Here is an 18806-nt window from a genome sequence, read left to right on the forward strand (position 1 = left end):
TGTTTATGCACTCCCGATTCCAAATTCTTGTCCATAGATCTTTGCATTTAGAATGCTGTTAAAAGAACCAGACTCCACTGATTCAAAACCATGCTGGTTTGCTTTAAATTAGGAAGCAAACCTGCTCTCTTTGCATTCAGAATAACATGAATAACATGAAGTAAAATAATGAAGACAGTTTGCTTAATCTTTTCTAACTGTCTGGAGTTTCTAAAAGATGCTTCAAGTTGTAGTTTCCCTTTTCTGTGCTTGACTCTAGGAATGTCTAGTGTTAAGTGAAGGTGGATATGTGAAAATACTTGCAAGAAAAATGTGTTATGTTTGATCTATTTGTTTAAAAAGATGCAATAGTATTTAGTCTGTGAGCTGTAGCTATGAACACTTCCATGTCAGGTGATTTGTGTGTTATGTTGATGAGGAAATGTGAGCACTTGGAAAAGTATTTCTTAAGCCCCTCTAGGGAACTGCTAAGAAAAATAATTCTTAGCTATTGTTGCAGGACTAATTCAGTTTGTTAGATACCACATATACTGCTATGCTGAAAAAAGCAGGGGTGTTTTCAGTTGCTCTGATAGCAGTAGGCTTAGTAAACATGACTGTTGCAGTAGTTGAGTCCACCACGGGATTAGCCAGGGAGCCTCTGGACGCCAAAACAGTGGAGATCTGCTGGTGGGCAGGCTCAGAGGTCTAAGACTACCCCTTTTTACCCTTTTAAAGTCCATATTCTAGATAGTTCTCTTTTCCTTGATACCCCACTGTCTCCTGGTTCCCTTGTTCCACCCCTCGCCTTCCCCACTGGTCACTGCCCTGTTACCCCACGTCCTCTCCACCCCCTGGCCCCCAAATGATAGGTTCCTGATGTTCTGCCCATCCCTGGTGCTGATCCGGATAAAACCCCGGACCCCTCAGTGTTCTGTGTTCTTTGTCCCTCGATCCCTTCGAGCAGGGAGTCCAATAAACCCCTCGGAACTCCATAAAAAGAACCCCTCCCGCCTCTTTGTCCCTGGTGATGCTGCAGGAGCTGTCCAGCTCTGTGTGTGTGAGTGGCTGCGAATATCCACCAACTCCGGTGTGTCAGAGTGTGTCCGAATGTGTCCCCCGGAGCTGCTCCGACAGGGACACGATCAGGATGGATGCTATGTTCTTTCCACCCCTCCACTCGCGCATCACGGCGCATGACTAAGAATTACGACTAATGAATTCGTCCTGATAGTGTCTTGCTTCATAAGTTTAAAGATGCTGTTTATATATCTGATCAATGTCCTGATTTTCCTTCTGAACTCCTTATCCCTGAAAGAAAAATTGTTTTACCAGCAATTGTAAACAGAACTAATTTTTTGTGAAGATTTCTTTGATAGAAGGTCAGCAACAGAGTTTGAGCCTAGGCCTGAATTTAGACCTTCCTTATGGGGACTGTTGCTGTGTAACAGACCTGCAGGGAGCATCAGATACCATGTGTACCAAAGCAGAGAAAACATCTATTTTCTTGAGTCTGCTTTCAAAACAAGTCTCATCTTTATATAAAGAGAAAGTTTCAGATTAAACACTTTGAATAAGCTTCCCATCTTTTGATTAGGATCTCAGTTCCAGAGAACCTGAGCTAATTGCCAGAGGTGTCTGCTTTTCTTCTTTGCATTGATCTGAAGTGGATTTGCGTTAAGATCTCATTCCTGTTCAGTGCTGCCCAGTTCCAACATGGACAGCTGACCTGAGAATGAGAGGCAGATTGTGCCTTACAGATACATTTCTTTGAGGATACTTTTCTGGCATTTCCCTGCTTCTTGGGTAAGAGAGCCAGAGCTCTGGAGCAGGGTGGGTTTCTGGTGACTGGCTTGATGAGAGCAAGGCTCAGCTCTCATACAGGGAGAGTAGTAACAGTGGCAGGACTTCAAGCTGATTGTGCCCTTCCTTCTCACAGATTGCTGTGCTCTGCTGCTGAGTAGGCAGTGAGCAGGTCAGGGAGAGACCTGTGCTGCAATCCCAGCAGGAGTTCTGTGAGAATAAACGTGATCCTGCAGATCCCAGCAGCAGTGTGGGGTGCAGTTGGACTGGAGGGCTGAACTAAAAGATATAGTTTAGAAAAGGAAGCTGTCTCTTCTCATGATCCTATTCAGTCTATGTGTAGAATGCAATTAGTACTGTTTTGATCTTTCACGTGATTTAGGCTTTTAAAACCTTGTGTCAGGTATTCATGGTTGGGTTTGATTTGCCTTGTAAGTGTCTGTGTAGGCTTAACCAATAACCATTACTTTTACTATTAGAATGAGCAGTGCAACTGCAGAGGAAAAAGCCGCAGCTCTTGGGTTTTTGATGTTCAATTTCTCATGCCTTTTTTTTCTCATCATGTCAAAATCTTCCTTTATTGTTCTGAACATTTTAGGAATTGGGCTACATAGCAATGACTCTTGATAGTGAACATGGGGATTCCTAACTGCAGCTGTCCCTGGACTACAACTTACTGATGACATGAATAAATGACAATACTTCTCTTGTCTGTGAGAAGCTTACAAAGCTGCTTGCACTCTCTGTCAATTAATGCTTAATTGGTTGAGACTTAAAGAACCTTAAGACAGCATTTATTCATAACATTTTCCCGCAGTTTTTCATATTTCTTATCTGAGAGCTTCCTTGCATTAATACATGGATTTTGAAATATAAAAAGCTCTACTTAATGAAGAGCATTACACATATATATTCTCTATATGTAAGTGTGTATGAGAGAACTACAGTTTGGGGCTTGAGTATAACTAACTTTAAAATTCAAGGGCTATTGTTTATCGTAGTCAAGACTGCCAGTCTTTTAAAGTATATATTTTTTTTCTCTTTATTAGCTAGGGTGATGTCCTTGTGCTAAAATGTCTTTTTTTCCAGCTGTGCTGGAGGCAGATTTGTTTTGTTCATGTATCCTCAGGTGATTCCATTCCTGGTATTTGCCTTATGAGGCAAAGACCCTCATTGGGGACAGGACATTTTGTGTGTTTTGTGTGCACAAATGTGTGTTTAATTCACCTTAAGGTGTACGATAAAAATTCCACAACATTTTCCTGTGTTTATAAGGTTCCAGTATAGACAACTACTTCTACGAGAACATAAAAGGGTGTCAAAAATTGTATTTGGAACTTCTGGAAACTAGTAGATGAATATGAAAAGTAGTAGGCTTTAGAGCAGGTGAATATGTCTTCTACTTGTATCTCAAGTTATTGCAGCTGTTGACAATCAAATAAGCTTCTTACCAAACAGTTCGAGGAAATCAAAAGGTATTATAAGATCTGGTATGTAAAATACCAGCTCTGAAACAATGATCTGAGTAACCCTGCCTTTCCCAAGCTGCATTTATCAAGCTTTGTAGGTAGATGATTGTTGTGGCTGATCAATAGGTTTTCTCTTAGCAGAGAATGTGGTGAACCCTCCTCTCTTGGTCCTGTTCCAGTGTTGGATAATGAGAACATAACTAATTCATCATCCCTCTACAGTTTTCCAGTAATCTGTTATTAATGCTTGTATTCAAGTAGATAAAACTAAACCTGACAGATGTAAAAACTGTTGCATTCACATCCCAATGATGCAGTGAGGTGTAAAAAACTGGCTAGGAACTGAAAAGTATAGCTTTTCATGAAACCTAATGACAGTGTCTAACTTCGTGATGAAAACACATTATTGTGAATGTCAGTGCACAGAGAATTATTTAGACAGGCTGCAATGATGGTTGCTAAAGAAATATTGAAAGCAATAAAATATAAAACAAGAGTCTTCTATTGGTTTTGTTATAATTCAAATATGTTAACACTTGCATAGTATCATTTCATACAAAGAACCACACAGAGTATGACAGGCGATCCTTGAAAAGGAAGTCATGGGGAAAAAGGTTTTCTTTTAGTATCTTAAAGACTTCATATGGATGCCGTCATGTGTTTTGTTTCTAAAACCCAAAATTATGGCAATTTGAAATGGAAGAAACTTTGAATTAAACTTTTTTGTGGGTGGTGTTTTGTGGGTGTCCAATTAACTTTCATTAGTAATTAAAAGATCTACTTCTGAAGAGAATTGATTTGGAGAGTAATCATACTCAGTGGAAACAGTTCGTTGAAGGGAGTGTCTGGTTGCATCCTTTTTGCTTCTGCAAATCAAGAAAACCAAAGGAGGCTGCTCTCCGATGGTATCCAATAAAAAAGGTTACACTTATGAACGGTGATTGTTTCTTCAGGATTGTTTCCGTATTGCATTTATGCTGAAGTACTGCTTATCTAATAATTGCAATACTTAGTGGTATAATTACATTTTTAGAAAGGAAAAGTTTTTATCCTTTTAAAATAATAGGTCACTATGTACATAAGTTAGTAAAACCCTTTGAGTTCCCTTGACATTGAAAATAAATTGCGAATCTTTGATCTCGTTCATCTAAATTATACCTCTGCTAGGAAGTCTCAATTAGAGGTTTGCAGGGTGCAGGCAGACAAGCTAAACTGCTTTAGGTTCTTACAACAGAAGGAAGTCTTGAGGCGGGTTGTCTGTGCGTGTGCTCTGCCTAATCCGTGGCTCTCCTGAAGGCTGGAATCCAGGGCTGTTCAGAACCATCTGCTACATTGAGCATTTGGAGACAAGGCCACAGGCCACATCCTCTGGATGAGCTCAGTAATTTGGCTGTTTTGGGGTAACTCTTAGTCCCATACTATCTGCTGCTTTGACAAGAGGTCCTTGTCCTGTTATTGGTGTCAGGAACTCCTTGGGGAGTCAGGGGCATTCTCACTCAAAAACAGAAAGTAGAACTCTAGGTTCAAATGATTGCTCAGAATAGAAAAGATTTGCCCTGAATTTACAATGTTTATAATGTTTACTAGCTGTTTGTAAAATCTTCACAAATCCCAAGTCTTTCCTGCCTTAGCTCCACACCCCTGTCCTTTCTGAATGAGTTAGGTTGTCTTTAAAGGAAATGAAAATATTGCTTTCTTAATTTGTCTGTTCTGCTATAGAAAATGAAATATTTAAGTGATAAGCGAAAAGTACTTTAGGATACAAACTTTTACACTATTTTTCTTTTTTATTTTAAAAAAGTTGCTTTTAAAACTTTCATTCAGTGTTGGTTTACAGTGTCATAGGAGGGAAACAAAAATGAATTTTGAAATAATTGAATTTTGTTTTCTTTTAAGAGGTTAAAATAATGTACCTGTGGATCGTTTTGTTGTAAAGTCGATTTAAGCTTTTGCTCTGTTGCATCTGTGGAGAGACAGATGGCTGAAAAGAATATAAAGAATGTAGTAATTTATCAGATCTTTTTGTTTTCAGTGAAAGTGTTCATTGCGTCCCTTGGCTGCCTGAACACAGATACAGAAAACAGGAAGAGATAGTGCAAGAAAAAGAATTTGTATATGAGATGTCACCCAGTGAAATACAGAAAAACTCCCCATCTTCCCCACTCCTTTAAAACCAAATTAGTGAAAGCTAAATGACAACAAAATCGTAAAAATTCATATCTTAACTGAGTTTTTACATTGGTCATGTTGTGTTCTCTTGGGCAAACTGGGCTGACTTTTTTTCAGTGTTAAACTTTTATAAGTGATCATGCACAGTACTTTGTTCTGTCACTTCGAATTTCTGTTTGTATCTCCAGTTCAGTGAGCCTTTTCCAGTGTTATCAAACATGACTCAGTACTGGGAAATACTATCAGAATATTAAATTTGAGGTGCTTTGTTTCATTTTCAAGTTCATTTATTGATAGGACACATCCCTCTAATATGCATAGTTAGTGAAACACCTTAAGCCCAGTCCATCTGAATGCTGCTGGCTATCAGCTGGTAGCAGAGGGTTCATCATAAATACCAAGCCCTTTTTTTGCTCTGTTATTTAAAAAAAAAAAACATTTTTCTCTCTCGTATGTTCTATTTATATTGAAAGAAACCCCAACAAACCAACAACCACAACAAACTGTCCCCTGGTGATAAGGTCAGAAGTGATTGCTATCACACAAAGGAGGAGCTTGAATACTGCTGCAGGGAGACACAAAAAGAGCTCACTTAATGAATGGACAGATTATGCCTCTAAAGAGGCAGTCAAAGAGACTTGCTGAGGCTTTAGGATCTAAGAAAAGGTGACATCGTGGAAGAGTAGACAGCCAGGTGATGAGAAGCTGTAGAAAATAAAAGGGGGATACCTGGCCACAAGAGATGTTAAAGAATGTGGAGGAAGTTCTAGACTAAAGGGATGTAGTGGAAGCTACAGAAGAAATGCATTTGATATAGGAGATATGGTAAAATATGGAGTGCAGGGATGATGAGATACTATTTCTAATAAGCAGCTTTCACGTACATTCATCACTGCATTTCAAGCATTGAAAAATCAGAACTTTATTTAAGGAAAAAAGTGTTCAGAAGTAGCCTTTTATATAGTTAATAGCCTGTCTGGTCAGTGAGCTGCCAAATATATGCTGAGCTTAGTATTCCCACTGTGATTTCCTTTTCCTTAATGGAAAGAGCAGGAATGGCTCCCATTAAGACTATTTGTCATCTTTTAAAGGATGTATTGGATTTTTAATTTTTTTTCATTCTAAAAACATCGCCTTTGGCATTCACAACATGCATTTTTCATAAATGCAGTTCCTTGGCGGAGTGAACTGTTCAGATTTTTGTAAGAAGTAGGATTTCATTAGGTAAAAAACTTGAAGTAGTTGAATGCAGGGTACTACAGACTTTTCATAATGCAAAAAAAAGTATTTCCTAGACAAAAATATCATCAGAATTTTTTTTAAGTTTTAACAAAAATATTTTGGAAGCTTAAATTATATTTGATCTGTTAACATTATTTTGTGCTTTCTTCTAAATTCCTGCTTAAATTATGATTAGAGTGTTAGTTCAAAGATACAATTCCTAATGAAGCCTACTCACGTAATAGATGGGAGGCTGAAATGCAGCTCCTTGGCTCTGATTCAGCCAAACAGACCTTGTTTGCTTTTAAACTATGGTAGCTTGTGTTTGTACAAACTATTCCACATATATAGGTACTTACAGACTAATTATAAATATCTTATTTATAGTTTCTGGAAAATGATTAAACTAATATATGATATTAATATATCATATAGTAGCTTAATATATGATGTATAAGATAATTAGATAGATAATTAGAGAGATAATTCCAGGGGAATTCCTGTGCTTTGTTCTGTAATAATATCCAGGCAGTAGCAACTCCTGTTGTGTCTGTTATTCACTGTTACTGCCAGATTAAGGTTTGGGTGTGTACAACCTCAAATCAAGGGTTGTGTATTTGTCATGCTTAAGAATCTGTGGGTTTGGAGGTCTGCAAGAAAATTCTATCTTTAAAGTGAGCATCAGTGAAATAAGCTTCCCCATGAAATGTTAGATACCTGTCATTGTAAACATGAGATGTTCATGTGGAAAATAATGTTTTATATTTTTGGAGTAAGGTAGGAAGGGCAGTGGTAAATGGGGAGTTCCTTACTGGGTGTTGTATTTGTTGAGGTTTTTATTCTTCTCTGGGATCATGGGTGAGGGAAGCTGGAGATATCCACTGGGCTATTTTAGGGAGTTTAATTTTAATTAAAAATGGATATGCTTCTTACTTGATTCAGTGTGGGTTTTTGAGTCCTGTTACATAGCCTACAAGAGATATTAAACATTACCTTACAAATAATAGTTCTGTAGTCTAGGGGGAGACTTCTGTCTTTGAGAATATGGCTGCATAAAATAGGGAACTAGGAACTCTTTTGGGATGGACGTCCAGTAGGGCAGAGAACATTGGTTTTGTCTTCAGGATTAATTAAAAAAAAAAAGAAAATCAGTGTTCTGTGCATGTGTTTAGACAGGTGAGAAGAATCAAACACTTCATATGTTAACTGGGATGATGCAAAGAGTTTGTATTTGATACCCCTGAGAATTACGGAAGTGAAGGCACAGTGAGATCAAAGGAAAGAAATTGTAAAACAGTAAAAAAATGTGTGACAGAAACTAGTTGATGACACCAGTTGAGGATGGGGAAAAGGAAATACAAAGCAAGTGATCAATGTTGTCCTGTAAGCCCCTGGCTGAAGTTTGTGCTTGTTTGTTGCCTTAAGTTTTAGGGATCTTACTGTCTTTTTATTCCATTTTTCCTTTGATTTGTTAAAGCAGTGCTGTAGTTTCCATGGACTTGTACCAAAGGAAACTGTCTTCCTGGGGATAGCATCACTTTAATTGAATCTGGAACTTCTGTTAAAAGGTGGAATTTTGGGAAGTGTAGGGTGTGATCAGTATTGCATTGTTTCAGAATTTATTTGGTTTTACACTCAGTTAAAAGGATTTAATTTGAAGTGTAAATCTGCTTAAAAGATGGACTTGTTGGAGTTTGCAGTGGAGATGAGATATATAGTTTTCTAAAGAAAGCTTTCATTTCTTTGAAAGCTTTGTAGGAACAAGGGCTTTGGTTTTTTTTCCAATTACTAAAATCATTGCAGCTTTATGGAAAACAAACCCAAAATCTGCTGCTGTATTTTCATTACTTTTAAAGATCCTTCTTTTGCTATGCAGAAATTGTTTCCTCAACTTGAGACACCTTGAGAAACAATCTGAAGTATTGGCAGTCACTGTGTAAGGACTCAGGTTGTTAATGTTGGCATTGTTCCTTTTGTCTTTTGAATACACAAGGTTTGTGAAGCAAAACCTGCCTTACCTTTGCTAGCTTGGAATAGTGTGGGACTTCCTCAGGGTGAGACTTCCTCAGGGGAGGACCGTGCAGGAACTGGCAGGGCTGCTAAAGCTGGATGAGTGCAGTGACCAAATTTCCCAGGAAGAGAACAGAAATGTGTCTGAAGCTATGAAGGTGTGCTGGAGAACAGCAGGCAAGAGACCATGACTTGTTGCCTGGAGGCAATTAATGTTTCTGGTTCTAGCCCTGCTGTGCCAATCTCTATGTAATGATTCATAACTGCTTAAGAGGAAAAAATGGGAGGCAAACTGGGATGGAGTTTGTGCAGCAGAGTGCTGTTTTATAAGGAGCCATGCTGTTTTCCAAATACATGTTTCTGTGGCATATATTGCAATAAAATGTAAAATATTCTCAGCTGAAAACTAATGTAATTTCAATTATGTTTGTAATTTCAAGTATATCTCTAATGCATTTGTTAATCAATTTTTCTAATATAGTATTCTGGACAGGTGATAAAAGGTGAGAAGAAAATAATCCCCAAATTTTGGGAAATAAATTTTGCTGTAATAAAGCAAAAATATAATGAAGAATTGTGGATATATTGGTGTTTTGTAAAAAGTTTTCCCTCTCAGTTGTTGTGTGCAGTTTGCACTTGTAACCAAAATACTCTTGCACTTGATGTTCATAGTAATTGCTCATTCATCTTTATTAAGTTATATCTAGAAATTTTATAGCTCCAAATGTGGAAACCCACCAAGAATTCCAGAGAAAAAACCCGAAGCTATTTAATTTACTTTTCAAGTTCTGCTTCTCCTTTGAAATCGTGACGTTCCACGGAAGTTTACTTTGAATAGGTTACATTTACATACAGTGGTACATAGGTGAGATTTCACTGAAATGTCATGGTTTCCTAATCTTGGGGAGAACGGTTGGAGAGGGAGCTGGGAGGAAGAGTTTTCAACACTTTCAGAACCTTTCAACTTAGAAACTGTTTTGTTTGAATTGGCTTAAAGCAGGTCAGCATGATTGTAGCAGTTGTTCTGGAATTTTAGAGATACTAGAAATTTTGCAGAGGTCTTTCTTTTTTTGTACTAAGGTCCCATTGGGATTATAAACACTAATATAGACAGCTCAATGTTTAAGAGTTTTCAGAGGAAAAAAATGGTTTTAATGGCTTTGGTCTGGATGGTGCTCATGAACTTAATGTTCTTTAGCTGTCACTATTCATTTTAGCTTTTGATTACTTTGCATATTGTCATCACCACAAGTTACAGCATAATAATTTAACATCATCTGCAAGAGTACATTCAAAGGGGAGTTGATTTAGGCTTATTTTATAATGTGGGAAGTTGGTTGCAAGTAAAATACAAAATAAAAAGCCAGTCTTAAGTTTCCATAACACTCTGGTAATTTACTAAAGGTAAAATGAATTAGAGTAAAACCACAATTCTCTTTCTTTTTCCCTTTCCCTCAAAAAAACCCCAAACCCGAACAGCCAGCCTCAAACTTCACCTGTCCTGTTGCTTTAAGGTATTATTTATATATAAGCCTTTTGGTGTTAGAATATGAAGTGTTAGATTTCAGTTTAACAGAAAATAGTGCTGATCACCTCTCCTGTTGCCCTTGGTACAATTCTTACCATTTTGGTGTGAAAGGAAGGAATCCGAAGAATGAGAAATAACTGCCAGCAGTATGAAAGAGTATATTTTAAATTACTGTATTAAAGCTGTTTAACTCACTATCTTAGTGATAGATAGCTTAGATATCTTAGATATCAAATAATTGCACAATTTCTGTTACTGTAGTTGCAAAAATGTAACTGGTTTTGCCTTCTTGGAAACCTCCAGTGCCTTCTAAAAATCACATTTGCAACGTTTTTTAAATGTCATTCTTAAATCTCCAACTGTTATTGACAGCAGTAAGACTTTAGTGGCTATTGATTACTGAAATTGTTGTTGACTTCAGTATTAAATGTTCTGTTTTACAAGGACATTTATGGAGTAAAGAGAATACTCTGCCTCCTTCTCTCACCATAATTAATAATTCTGTCATGTGCCTTCTCTGTGCCTCTTCAGTAACCATGACTCACCTTAATACCAGTGTTTGACATTAGAAGCCTCTCCAGAGAGGAAGAAAATCATTAAGAAATGAGCTGTATAAAGGTTATTAAACCAACACTTAAGATTCTAGTCCTGCACATTTTCCTTTACCCCTAATTAAATGCCAAGAACAGCAATGTAGAATTTTCAGTATATGCATATGCTGAATGTATCTTTATCAGAGGAAAAGTACCTACAGGGAACTGAAAGTTTACTCCCAGCAGTCATGTATATTGCTTATATATTTGGAATGCTGTTTTTTTCAAAAATGGGGAAGAAATCGTGGGGGTTGAGTGTCTTAAAATTAAACACTGACGTACATATATAATGGGATTCTTTTCTTACCCCTTATGGTATGGGTCAGGTTTTTAGCTGAAGTTGTTTTATTGACTGCAATGTTACTGTTTCTATAAGCAAAGGCAAATTGTATGAGGAAGTTTGAAACATTGGGTCTATGCTGTGTAAATGCATCCCTGCTTACAAACTTCTTATTTCTCACCTCTCAGAAAGCTCCAGGTCTAACCTGAATATCAATATCCACGATATGTGGAACAGTGTATTAATTTTCTAAATGACTTTGAATTTTAGGCAAAAAACCACTTACCTTCAGTTTTTCTGTTTCTAAAGCTTCTAAAACCCATGTAGACTGGGAAAAAGTTAATTTTCAATTACCAGAGTGTACCATGCTTAGTTACATTCCCTTTACAGGTAGCAGACACTGGCAGCTGCAAAGCAGTGATAATTTGCAGTGAGGCCATTCCAACTTGCACTGCATGACCCTGGTGAGGTCGGGCCCTTTCAATTAGCGGGATGAGGGTGTGAAATCCCCTGCTATTATGTTCTTATTGCCAAGTTCTACTGCTGATTTACAGAATATTGCATAGGTTGGCCATTAAAGTCTAATTCCTTCAATAAAAATTTAACACAAACTTCCTTTCCTAATTTATAAAACTATCTGGGTCTCTTTCTAACCAATTTTCTCAACCTTGTGCATGTCAAATTAATGCTTTGAGAATATAAAAGGTCTCTAGATCTTTATTCTTTTGTGTTGGCTTTTTCAGTGAAATTTGCCTAATACTTTATGAAATTATTTTGCTCTCATGATTGGTAAACAGATAATTCAGGTTAGCTGAGTAAAAGTGCTATTTTTGATATTTAGTGCCTACTGAAAAAAAATTCAAAGAATTGTAGTGGTTATAAAAGCTTTAGAATCCCCAACCTGATCAGCAGGCGGCTGCTGCTGTTGCTAATAATAATAATAATAATAAATAATAATAATATGTCACCACAAAGGCAAGTTTTAGCCAAAATGAGAATTTCCTAAATTGACAGAACTTTTAATAGAGTCTTTTCAAGAAACGGAAAAGGCAGTGCTAGAAAAAAAGAAGTTGCAGATTATGAAAATCTGGAAATTCTATTTTATCCATAAGCATGGTTTATATGGGAGCATTTAGTCATTTAGTTTAATTTATTTCTCAGTTCTTCAAATTCAGATATTTTTTGACAATAACAAATTGGAATACTAAGTCTGAAATCACTGATCTGGTTAGATAAGTCAAAACAAGAGACAGATATTGTGGAATTATACTGCATGTACATGTAAGGCTATTTTTTGTCTTGTTCATGGTTCAGTTTTCAGTTAAATACCTATTAAAAAAGGTAGTTAAAGTGCACAGAAACAAATATCAGGGGTCACGTCTTTAAGGGTTGTTTTCCCACTTTAACATCTATAAATACGAATTTTGTTTTCTTAGCAAAATACACAGGTTTTTTTTATTTTAAAGCTTTCCCTCTCTTCATTTTAATAATACAACCCCATTTGTTTTGGTTTTATAAGCATATTATAGTCCTAATTTGTAAATCACATCATCCTGTTTATTTTGTAACACCTTCCCCAAGTGTAGTTCCGATGTTCTGGCCCTTGTGTCATTATTGATGTTCAGGGAAGTGGGAATGGGGCAGCATTGCTGCTGCTCCTTGGCTCTTAAAGTTCATGTCATCTGCTTAAAAATCAACTTTCATGGTGCACAAGGAATGAGGGCATCTGTCGCAAAACTTTGTAATGTTATTTTTAGATATTCTTCATTTCAATATGTGTTGCTTTTAATATTCTCCTTTTTGGTCAAATGAGGACACAGCTACACTGCAGTGTTATGACTATCGATACCTTAGGAGTGTTTATACTCAATTAAAATATGTAAAATTGAGACATTTTCATTAAAAACTCATTTTATTTAGCTGATGTGAAGTTTGATAAAGGTTTTGAATCTCTGAACTAGCATTCATATTAATGCACCAGCATCTTTGCTGTGTTCCAGATTTCTTTCTGATATTGCCTTCAAAATGAGTGTCGTGTCTCCTTCCTGCTGGATATTTTCTGGTTTGCCAGAACGTGTTTAATTACAAACTAAGCCTATGCAAATATTTGATTCAAACTGACAAAGGTTATTCTGATTTTTTGATCTAATCCTTTGTGATGTTTTTACTTATATAGATTGTAATATGCCTATTTTAGTAATTTAAGAACGTTTAGATACTTTCCATTTCTATTTCAGGATCATCTGATAAATTTCTTTGTGTGATGCAGTCTGCATTCCTCACTTTTACTGGTGTGGCTTCTCCCTTGCTCACACACATGTTGTGTGCACATGTTTGTGTTTTTATACGTGTGACTATTTGCCTATGTACCTGACTCTCTCATCTGTCTTGGAAAGTAACTTGGGAATGTGCAGTTATCAATATGTACAAAAAATTTTTTATTAATTCAAGAGTCTTGACTGCAGCTGCTTTATCAGAATCTGTTGATTTGTTGTAAAATGAGAAAGATTTAATTAGGGGAGTTGGAAGGAGTATTACTTGAGAGGAAGAAGCATTCTGGTGCATGATTGATGCTAACACAGGTATTTTTGGTACAACTTTTGACCAAATGATTCCTGCCTTGGCACCTGGAGGATGCATTGTTGTTTGTGTGTTGAGGGGAAGGACTGTAGGGTTATTGTTTATCTGCAGCTGGTCGGGAGATTGCAGCCATTCATTTCCTAATGGTGGTTTTATTACCTGGTTGGTTGTAAGTTTCACTGTTCCTATCTTCTGCCACCCTCTAAGGTGGAAGTGAGGAAAGTTCCCATTAACAGACAGTCAAAGCATAAGTCATGTCATGGCCCACTGGGGTTACCTGGTTCTCAAGCCTCAGTAAGGGCTTTCAGTTCCTCTCTTGATACAGTCTTGATACTTAGTCTGGAATTTAGTTATTTAAGAGTCTGACTTTTATCTTAAATATCTACGAAATGAGATTCCTTGGAAAACATGCACAGCTTGAACTTCAATCAAAAGCCTGCATTTATGGAACACATTCCCTTTCACAGTCACCCACAGAGCAAACATTTAGAAAAGCTTTGCAGACAATTGATTTGCTTAATCCTTTTTCAAGTTATGTTTTGGATCTCAGTTTTTAAGAACTAATTTTGTAATGCAGTTTTGGCGATAACTGCGTTATTGATACTTGCAGAAATATGTATTCTATTTCTTGTGTTATCCCAGACCTTTTTTGACTGTAGTTAAATTCACTGTATGTTATATCCCTTCCATAGAAAGCCAGGTGCAAGTAGTTCCCATATTTGCTTTTGTCATAGGGATTATGGCATACAGGAGTAAATCAGTTCTACGTTTGACCAGTAACTCAGTAACCAGCACTGAATCACTCTCTTAAATAAAATCCTGACCTTTAAAAGGTCTCATCAAATGTGATGTGTTTTGTGCATTGAGTGCATGTCTCCCCTCCAAGTATGGCAGTTGGAATGCTGTTGGGGTCCCTCCCCTGCCATGTAGCCCTGGCAGAGGGGCCCTGAGGGCACAGACACGGGGTTCCCCTGCCCCTGCTCAGCCTCGTTCCCATTGGTTGGTTTGTGCTCCCTGCGCGGGCAGAAGGACCCTTGGTCCCGTGACTGGAACAGTTCCTGGGCAGAGCTCCGGCCATGCGGTTGGAGAAATAAACATCTCTCTGAAACAGCTAGCAAGAATCTGTCTGTCTATATATATATTTCCTTTCCACGGGACTCCTGGTTTGATATATGCGTGTTGCAGGATCCCCACTGCAACAAATGGTGGAGATTTGTGAGCAGAACGATCCCCGATCCCTAAGCGACTGATTTGTGTGAGTAAACCCTGGAAACTTTGGATTCCTCTTCTTGGTTTTGCTTTGCTATTCCATATCTAAACTATGGAGGAACCGTGGGAAGACTCTTGGCTCTCAGAGCCGCATATGGACATTTATCTTAAACTTAAAATGATTCTTGAACAACGATTTGTGAATTTTAGCTTGATTCAAGCTCAAAAAGAACTGAAACACTTCCTGGCATGGTTGTTTAAGAACTTTTTCTATGTTTCTTGGGATTTAATTCTTACCAAGGGCTTTTGGAAAACCGTTTGGACACAGTTAATACTGGAGTCAAAATATATGCCGATGGAAGAATATTTTCGTGAATATTATTTAGTTACTGAGACTGTTGAGCAATGTCAGCTGTGTCCTGGTGAAGGGAAGCGTGGCGCAGGGACCGTGCGGCCCAGGCCACGTGCACCGAGCGCTCTGCGAGCAGCAGCGAGGCAGTTCCCGCGCGCGGGCGGAGCCACGCGAGCCGCAGTGTCGGTGGCGGAGCGGCCGCGTGCAGCGCGTGGTGGAGCGAGCCCCGTGAACGCCCGACCGAGAGGGGCGGCACGCGGGCAGCGGCTGGCGGCGATGGCGGTGGAACGGAGCCGCGCCCAGCCGAGACGCGCGCTGGAGCAGGGCGCGGGGGAGTCCTCGCTCGGGGGCCCGGCCGAGACGTGGGTGCAGCGCCCGGCATCGGCAGCGAAGCTGCGACCAGAGGAGGCGACGCACGGAGAACTGAGCGGCGTGGCCCGGCCCGGCCCGCGCAGCCCCGAACGCGACCCCGGGAAGAGCGCGCAGGCACCAGCAGCCCCGAGAATTCCAACACGGGAGCGACCGAAAGAGACAGCAAAGACGCAGCGAGACAGAAAACAGCAGCCACTCGGAAAAAGGAAAAGATCATAGCAACTAAGACCTTAGGGATAGTAAAATGGTATAATGTTAAGCAAAATTATGGTTTTATAACAAGGTGTGACAACCAGCAAGACATATTCGTGCATAGAACTGCTATTAAAAAGAATAACCCTGAAAAATGCATCCCAAGCTTGGGAGATGGAGAGGTGGTGGAATTTAATATTGTACTAGGGAGAAAAGGGTTACAAGCATCGCAGGTCACTGGGCCTGATGGTGTTCCTGTAAAAGGCAGTATATATGCAAAAAATCGTAGTCATGTTAGACAATATCTCCATTGTAAGCCCTCCCTACAGTTTCCCTTTCCTAATCCCACCTTTCCCTTTTACCCTATGTCCTATTACCCCCAGTGTATTCCCAATCCGTTTTTTCACCCATGGTTTCCCTCACAAAACCATGCTTTTGCCAATTGTTTCCCCAAAAATCCCTTTCCAATGCCGAGTGGGGGATGAAAAGGGGGAGGGAAGAAGTTAAACCCTCTCCTGCCTCAGTTTCCCCACAAAGCATGCTCAGAGTTCTGTCTCCCTTCTGTCAGCCCTAAGATGTTCCAGAGAATCTGTTTGGACATTTAAAGACTCAGGAGGGTGGCTTGTTTTGTTTTGAAACTGTTCTTGTTATGTTTATCCAGTTGTTTTCATTCTCCTTTTATTAAAATAAAACGGGTGAGGTGTTGGGGTCCCTCCCCTGCCATGTAGCCCTGGGAGAGGGGCCCTGAGGGCACAGACACGGGGTTCCCCTGCCCCTGCTCAGCCTCGTTCCCATTGGTTGGTTTGTGTTCCCTGCGCGGGCAGAAGGACCCTTGGTCCCGTGACTGGAACAGTTCCTGGGCAGAGCTCCGGCCATGCGGCTGGAGAAATAAACATCTCTGAAACAGCTATCAAGAATCTGTCTGTCCATATATATATTTCCTTTCCACGGGACTCCTGGTTTGATATATGCGTGTTGCAGGATCCCCACTGCAACAGAATGCCAAACTGATAGATATTCTGGACAAGGTACAGATCATATTGATTTACTTAGTGTACAGTTGCTTTGAGCAATTTTGCAAAGGAGACTTGTGGTACTAATGAAGGTCTTTTCTCCTGGAACATTTTCACTCCCTTAATCCTTTGTTGTTGTTTGTTTTGTTGGGTTTTGTTGTTGTTTGGGTTTTTTTTTTTTTTTTGGGGGGGGGGGGGTTTGGTGGTTTTTTTTGGGGGTTTTTTATGGGTTTTTTTGGATGATACTGTTGCACCATCCTACTGCACAATAAACTCTGAATTTTTTATAAAGCTATAGTGTTCCATTAAAACTATTGTGACTGTTTGCTTAAATCCAGTTTTGATAAAGCAGAAAATTAATTCAGTTTCTAAACCAAGTAAATCTCTACCAACCTGTCTCATTTTCACTGAGAACTTGTGAGATTTAGTAGTTTCAGGAATCTTCCTCCATTACTGGTACAGATCAGTGGAGCTGAAGCAACTTAATATTTATGTTGGAATGGGGATGAAGGGATAGACTTTCCTATGCTAAGCAACAGGGCTGGCGGCTGCCTATAGAACAATTGATTATAAGGCTTTTTTTTTCTTGCAGTGCTAATAAAGCACCAGGCTGCACAGGTGTATAGTATGCATGGACACCTCCATTTTACTTGACTTACAGCAGTTCCATAATTTTTAGAAAAGGATCTCTTTAATTTCTTGTAATAAGAACTTTTAGCATTTTCTCTTTCCTTTCTCTGTACCATCTACAAGAAGTCTGTTTCTCTTTTACACATTGGCCTGATTTCTAGGAAGATTTTGTAAATGTTCCTAATCACTAGTTTGCACACAGAAATCAGAATTACTGATTGCTTTGGCCCAATTTATAGTATGTCTCATATAACTGTACTAAGTTTAGGAATTACAATATCATAATATAGCTCTAATAAGAGGATGAACTGCTCTTTTTATTTTTTTTATATTTGTCATTACCACTCAACTCACTCCAAAGTGTCTGTTGGTGTGCTGCCTCATGAGTGTTTAATGATGACTTTCATTCAGTCTAATCTGTCAGTAGGTCAGAGATGCCTCATATCTTGGATGGAGTTATGAAATATCCTGAGTTTACTACCCTATTAAAATTCATTTTAAATGTCAAAGTTTCTAATTTGAACAAGGAAATTTAATTTAGGAGCATCTTCAAAGTAGCACACAATTTTCTCCTTGAGTATCAAGTGAAGTATCCGATAAAAAGAACTTTGCAGCATATGATATTTAATTCTTCCTGTGTTTTAACTTCAGGTACTTTGCAGCAGTGCCTAGAAGAAATAATAATTTTGTGGTCTTTCATGATTTGCTTTTTATGTTAAAAGCAGTTTGGAGAAAAGGCCTGTCTAACCAAAGATACTGATGATTTAAAAAAACACAGCTCAATATTCTTGGCAAAGCCCACTGCAATTTTTTCTTTAGAAAATTCTGTGCTTTGCTGTCCCCTGAATACCTCATTGTTTGCTTTGACCCAGTTTGTTCTCTGTTCTGTTCTGTGATGATAATTTAATTTTTCTCCCTTGCCAAACTGTCTGCACCAGGCCTTGGCCTCTCTGCTGGTTGGGGTGTGTTGGGTCCTCTTCTCACTGCAGTGGGTGTTTTCCTAGTCAGGTGGCTGCACCTTCAATGACCTGAATGTTTTACAGCAGGTATTGTGAGTCTAAAATTGTCCAGATGAGCATGAAGATTATCAGGTAATGATCAAAAGAAATGTTTTTCTGAGCCGTTTCAGTGTGGTTCTGTTTCTGAAGCTAAACCCACAGTTGTTCTGTCAGCTGCTCGTAAAACCTGAAGCTGAAGCTTTGATAAAGAGTCACTTTTCTTGTTAATAAAGAAATGTCATTAATGATACCAGATATCAGAGGTACTGGCTTGTTGCTCTCTGATTAATTCCTTGTGTGGAAGTATGAGATTAACAGTGGAGGACAAAAGACATGCTAAATTCGTTTAGTGATAAGGACTTAAGAGTAATCAGGAAGTAGCTTGCTGGTTTGTGAAGCTTAAATGTT

At 38.7% G+C, this 18806-nt stretch overlaps 1 protein-coding gene across 5 annotated transcripts in view; it reads left to right on the top strand.

Annotated features, from left to right (window-relative positions):
- FHIT (fragile histidine triad diadenosine triphosphatase) overlaps positions 1-18806 on the top strand; it is a 584721-nt gene that overhangs the window by 73398 nt on the left and 492517 nt on the right. Inside the window, exon 1 of one of the 5 annotated variants that reach the window (XM_048315657.1) lies at positions 18373-18491. The exons of the other annotated variants lie outside the window; for them this stretch is intronic. The gene's annotated coding sequence lies outside the window, so the exon portion shown is untranslated. Of the gene's footprint in view, positions 1-18372; positions 18492-18806 lie in introns of those variants that run through there. 5 annotated transcript variants of the gene reach the window in all.

The sequence above is a fragment of the Corvus hawaiiensis genome, chromosome 11, assembly GCF_020740725.1.
Source record: "Corvus hawaiiensis isolate bCorHaw1 chromosome 11, bCorHaw1.pri.cur, whole genome shotgun sequence".
NCBI classification, from domain to species: domain Eukaryota; kingdom Metazoa; phylum Chordata; class Aves; order Passeriformes; family Corvidae; genus Corvus; species Corvus hawaiiensis.